The 6,365-nt window shown below is 34.8% G+C and overlaps 1 long non-coding RNA gene across 1 annotated transcript; it reads left to right on the plus strand.

Moving 5' to 3' along the window:
• Positions 1 to 5,018: 5,018 nt before the first annotated feature.
• LOC110095122 lies at positions 5,019 to 5,574 on the plus strand. The gene is made up of 2 exons (XR_002302938.2): positions 5,019 to 5,178; positions 5,251 to 5,574. It is a non-coding gene; the product is annotated as an uncharacterized LOC110095122 (long non-coding RNA).
• Positions 5,575 to 6,365: the final 791 nt, after the last annotated feature.

The following is a 6,365-nucleotide window of genomic DNA, read 5'->3' on the forward strand; positions in this document are numbered from 1 at the left end:
TCCACCCTGGACCGGTCAGGGCTTACTCCCGGCGGAAGAAACCCAGCCAGGAGCTGGGCGGAAACCCCTAGGGGGGCCCACTTGTTGTATTTTGAGTTTTGGGAGGGAATTTTTGAATGAGAAGGGTAATTAGGTAAATTGTAATCCTCCTTTCATGTTTAATTAGGAGGAATAGGGGGAAGAGAGGGTTATCTTGAGTTTGAATCATTTTTGAGATCTAGGGTTTGTGTTCTTGGGCTCTAGGCTACGGCTAGAGATTTGGAGAGTTTTTCCTTCCTCTCGAATTGAAGGAAAGTTGTATCTTGCAAGTGCTTTTCATTTCTCGTTAAATAAAAGTGTTTGCTTTGTTTCTCTTACGTTTTCTCCTTCGTTTTCTCTCCGAATCCACTGTTTTTGGCTGTTTTCTTGTGTGGACAGCAGATTTCATCCTAGATCTACTTGGTTCTTGGTGTGAAACACTTGGAAATCCGAGTGTTTCCTATCATTTTGCCATTAATTTTTTCCATTGAGTTTATTTTGGTTGGAGAGAACAGTTGATATCTGAATTGGCTAGATTGAAGTGAAAAAAAAAATGATGTTGCATATCTCTATAGTTGAAGTCTCTCTTATTTTATACATACTTTAGGCATAATTTTCTCATGCGAAACACTTGGTAATATGTCTAGAGAATAATTTATATGTCAAAAATGTTGCCAACTATCAAAGCAAGCTGCCAAATTCCTTTAATATTATTTCCTTCACACAAATTTATGCAAAATAGAGTTGATATCTTGCATAGTGCTCAATAAGAATAACCGGGAATATAAGGATTCATTAAAGAGGATCAATGTTGTTGGGATGAGGCTAATTAATAATTATTATGATGAACAGGAATTTGTTTTCATGGATTATTTATTTGATATAAATTTTACTTTCCTTTTCTCTCAAATTTGAGAACATTAGCTTTAGCTACCATGGCTATGTAATGATCTCTATTAAAAAGCCAAAGAGAAGAAAGACAAGTAGAACATTATGGATGAGAATGGCTCAATTAGTTTTCTTATCCCAATGAGGATTGCAAACTACTGTTTATATAGAGGATATAAGGCACAATTAATGGATTGAAGAAGAAAAACAATAAATAATATGGATGGTACCTACATAATATTATTTTTTTCAGATAAGGAAATAAGTAACTAGGGAATTTGCATGTGATACCCTTCTTTCCAAGCATGGACTGGGCAGTCTGTTGTCTTTGTTTTCCTGCTTGGACAAAGAAGATGGCTTCCCAGATTCTCCAAGATTTCAGTTAGAACAACTAGTTGGGTGTGTCGTGTCCATACCTACTGGGACCAAAAAGGCAAAGAAGTTGTCCTATTCCATAATTAATTTCTTTGTTGAAATAGCTGCTTTAATTCCTCCTTGTTGGTTATCTACCATCCTGCACTATCCTATCTTTCGTTCTCGGTATTAAGTAACCATAATTCCTTTCAAATCTGAGCAAGGTTGTAGTCCTCCACATTGATTGAGCGCAAAAGTACCACTTCTCCTTAAGCTAGGAATATATATTGATCATTTCTAGCTTAGAATTGGATTTGTCAAATTGTATTCGATTAAGTGTTTTAGTAAGGATATTAACAATTTGAGATTTTGTAGGAGTGTAGATCATTTTGATAATTTCATATTCAATTTATCTTTTATGAAATGTCGATCAATCTCAATATATTTAGTCCAATCATGTTGGAGAAGATTTAGCTATATTGATTATAGCTTGGTTGTCACACATCATCATTATCTGTTCTTTTGTATAGATCTTGTGGTCTTCAAGAACCTTTTAATTCCTTTGCAAACTTTGTGAACAATAGCCCTGAATTTATCTTGAAATCTACTTATACCAACAACCGTATGTTTCTTATTTCTCAAAGTGATTTAGCTTTTCCATACAAAAGAGCAGGAGCCAAAAAATGGTTTTATGACTAGTTATAGATCTTGCCCAGTCATTATCAGTAAATATTTCAATGCTTATATTTGTTCCCTTCCTGAAGAGTCGGTCTTTTTTTAGGTGATCATTCAAGATACCGTAGCATCCTATAAACATCATAAAGATGTTCCTCCATGGGATTATTCATATACCGATTAAGTAATCTAATGGAAAGAAAATGTCAGGTCTAGTATGGGAAGTTAAGTTTTCTAATCAGCTGCTGGTAGCTTTTTTTGTCCATAGATAATCATTCTTTGCCCCAATTTTTTTATGATCTATTGGGTTATTTACTTATGATATTTATTGATTTAGAGAAATCATATGATAAATTTTCAAGAAAAGTGCTATGAAGAGTTGTAGAAAAGAAGGGGTTAATAAGGCATATGTTCAAGTCATTAAGATTATGTATGTAGGAGATGTTACTTGTGTTCAAACACAAGATGGTTTGACCAAATATTTTCTAGTTCTATTGGATTGCATCATGGATCAGCCTTCAGCCCATATATTTTTGCTTTTAGTCATGGATGTTCTCACTAGACATTTGCAAGAGGTTGTGCTCTGTCGTATGCTTTTTGTTGATGATAGTTTTCTTGTTGATAAAACTAGAGAGGGAGTTGAAGGTAAACTTGAATTATGATGGTCAACCTTAAAGTCTAAAGGTTTTTGTATGAGTAGATCTAAAACCAAATATATAGAGTATAATTTTAGTAGTAATTGATCAAGTGGGTGGATTGTGACTTTGGGCTATCAAATCGTTAATAAGAGTACATGTTTTAGTTATCTTAGGTCTATTGATCAGAGTGATGGTGAAATAGTGAGGATGTTATTAGTAGAATTCAAGTTGGATGGTTGAAGTGGAGGAATGCAATGGGCTTGTTGTGTGATAGAAAAGTCCTCAAACATAAGGGAAAATTCTATAAGACGATGGTGAGACCTGCAATGCTTTATGGTGCAAAATGTTGGCTATTAAAAGAGAAGCATAATATTAAGTTAAGTATTGCAGAGATAAGGATGCTCAGGTGGATGATTGGCTTTACTCTTTGTGGGCTTCAAAAATTCTACGCCCCCCAGCATCTCTGCACCGTTCTCTTTTCTTAATGTGATGGTGGAAAGTTTTAGCAAGCTTAAGTTCTTGTTAAATTTTCAGAAGACAGATTGAGTTTTAGATAAGACACTGCCCAGAGATCTCGCCCTCATTTTACGAGGCCTTTATAATCTGAGTTCTTGTTTCCTATAGGCGCAAGCCCCTATACTTAATTACCTCTTCCGATAATGAGAGAGAACTTTTGATTAAGGTTAGTCATCAATCAGATACATAGATATACGTGTATCTAGCATATAGTAGCAACATGGGTTTAGGTGTTTGAAGATTTGATATTTAAAATTGAAAATTTACTACCTTGCACTTAAAGCAGATGGTAGGGGAATGAATGATGGATCCGATCAAGATCCCATGGTTCCATCGTCCCGGACCATCGTGATCCCTAGTCTACTTAGTCAGAGGAGGTAGTCGACCCAACCTGACAGAAAGATCCTTGTCGGCAGTTGAGGGTTGCGTCGCCTAAGGGTATATATTATAGACATGGGGTGAGTATTTATCCCAGAAGATCTTCTCTTTCCTCTCCTCTATCCCTTTTCCCACTTTCTCTCCTTTCTTCCCTAGCAAGGAAATGAAACGAGGGAGCGGCTCAGTTGGTGAAGGATATTTATATTAAAGATAAATATAAAAATACTTTTTTGAGCTGGCGCCAGGGCGCCACAAACTATAACATTGTTGCACTGCATGTTGAATCCAGAGTTATTATAGAATAGAGAGCATGGTGCCGATGCGCTCTCAATCTTAGCACCGCATTGTTGCAACCCAGATTATCATTTTTTCAAATAAATTCATTTTAGAACATTTTGGATTATTACGTATACAATGCCCAATTAGTGGACAGAAGCTAATATTAATATTCATGGGAAATAACTGCCGAATATTATTCTTCTACACAAGGAAATAAGTAATTGCGGAATTTACATGTGATGACCTTCTTTGCAAGCATGAACCGGGTTCTATTTTCCGGCTTGGACTATTGGACAAAGAGGGAAGCTGTCCAGTGTCCAGATTCTCCCAGATTTTAGCCGGGACAAAGCTGCTGTTATATGCGATAATTGAACTCCTGATTAAAACAGCTGCTTTAATCCCTTCTTGATAGCTGTCCTGCCTGTCCACCTCCTTGTATTCTTCCATCTTCTTTTTTTTTGGAGGAGAGAGTGGGGGAAGTTAAGAGCCTCAGCTAAATTTCATTGATAAGAAGGAGAAAATAGTTACACATTTATAGATCAATAATGCTAAAAAAAACCTATAAAAAAGAAGACAAAATCCTTCACCAAAAATAAAAATATTATGTTAAAGCAAAAGGCCCTTCAACAAAATAAACCTGCCAGGCCGCAATTAAGAAATAAAAGAGGGGCTCGGAGTAGAAGTCTAAGATAAAGCAGTCATTAGTTGCATCATAGTTCCAAAAGGGTAGATCAACATAATATCTGAGAATCAAGTCAAGTACAATCTAGTCATAAGAGCTATAAAACCAATTAGCATAAATGAGATGAAAATCTTAATCTACCGATCATTTTCGCTTTACAAATAAAGTTTATGGTATCAAGAGAGTATAGCGCCAATCCAATCTTTTATTTTGAGAGAGTAGTTTTGAACTAGGACATAGTGTGCATCTTATTTTCGTCTATTATCATAAAAGAATTTCAAGATAAGAGAGGAAATCTTTTTAAGCCTTTTGGAATGATCATTGATCTAAACCAATAGATCAAATAGTTCCAAATATTGGCTTTGATGAACTGCAATCTCCCAACAAATGAGAGAGCTTTCTTTTTCCAACCATCAAGCCAAGTAGATGATTTATTCCCACAACAAACTGATAAATTAATTATAACCTTCATTAGATCACTGACGCATACTCAATTATTTCAATGTTTGAAACTGTAAAGATAAAAAATCTGTGTAAGCTCATCTCTGTGCATCCATGACAATCTGACTTCATTGTGCTTGGAATCTAAAGTTCATTTTGTTATTTTCACTACTAAAATGAGAAATTCAACAGGGTTGTGTCTTCACAAGGGACATCAACAAAGCCATTATGATCAGTGACGCCATGGAAACTGGCACAGTTCAGATCAACTCTGCACCAGCTCGAGGACCTGACCATTTCCCCTTCCAGGTTCTCCTCCTTTGCCTTTCCTTATAACATGTGGAAAATTGCTTTAAATTTATTGTTCTTGTTTTGTTTCAGGGTTTGAAGGACAGTGGAATTGGATCTCAGGGGATCACAAACAGTATTAACATGATGACCAAGATCAAGAGTACCGTTATCAACCTGCCTTCCCCTTCGTACAGCATTGGCTGAGGTTCTTAATTACTAATCTATTACCGGACAAGAAAATTGGTTCGAACTAAGGTATGAGTTCTAATGGCTTATCCTCTTTGGAGGCATTGTAATTATGGCTTGTAAAAATAAATTAGAACATCTGTGATTTGTCTTCTTTGCAGTCATCTGCTTCTGTAAGTACCTAATTTATCTTACAGTATTAATGAGAATACTGAGATTTTTCTTTATTTTCTTTTGATTATATTCATTATACTCTTTTTTTTTGGGGGGGGCATTTAAGTCTATTAAGATAAATTTACGCACACATCATATACGCAATACTCAAATAACTGATCAGGATGAACCGTGTGCCATCCTCTTTATTTAGGCTTCATTTGGGACGGCTTTTCATTGCTTCTTAAAGCGGATTTCTAGTTAAAAAATTAAATTTTTTATACTAGAAAGCCGCTTTAAGATGCTGTAAAAAAGTAGGCCTAAGACTTCGTTTGGGACGACTTTCTTACTGCTTGTCGTCCCAAACAAAGCCTTGTTTTTTTTTTTTATTCCTCTGGTAACCCTACAAATCGGCAACTATTCAGCTTTTGGCCTTTGGGTCATCCTGTCTTTCTTGCTGATGTGAAAAGTTAGAACTAATAGATATCAGAGTGGGTCTTAGCATAAGCTGCTTATTAGTCAAATAAATATTATTATAAATTAATGAAATATATTTTCACCCAATAAAAATTACTAGTGAGAAGTAATTAATTTATACTTAAGTGTCAATATATTTTTAATTAGAAATGGACTTGATTTATTTCTAATTTTTAAATAAATAATCAAAATAATTTCTAACTATATAAAAATACTAATTTGATTTATTAACTTTTTAAATATAATAACAACATCAAGTCTTTATCCTGCTACATAGGATTGGCTACATGAATAGTTTTTCTCCACTATGTCATATGTTAAAACTCACATTCTCATTTAAATCGAATAAAATATGTCATTTCTAATATTTTCTAACCAATTCTTTTTAG

This window comes from Dendrobium catenatum, unplaced genomic scaffold (assembly GCF_001605985.2).
Source record: "Dendrobium catenatum unplaced genomic scaffold, ASM160598v2 fragScaff_scaffold_621, whole genome shotgun sequence".
NCBI classification, from domain to species: Eukaryota; Viridiplantae; Streptophyta; class Magnoliopsida; order Asparagales; family Orchidaceae; genus Dendrobium; species Dendrobium catenatum.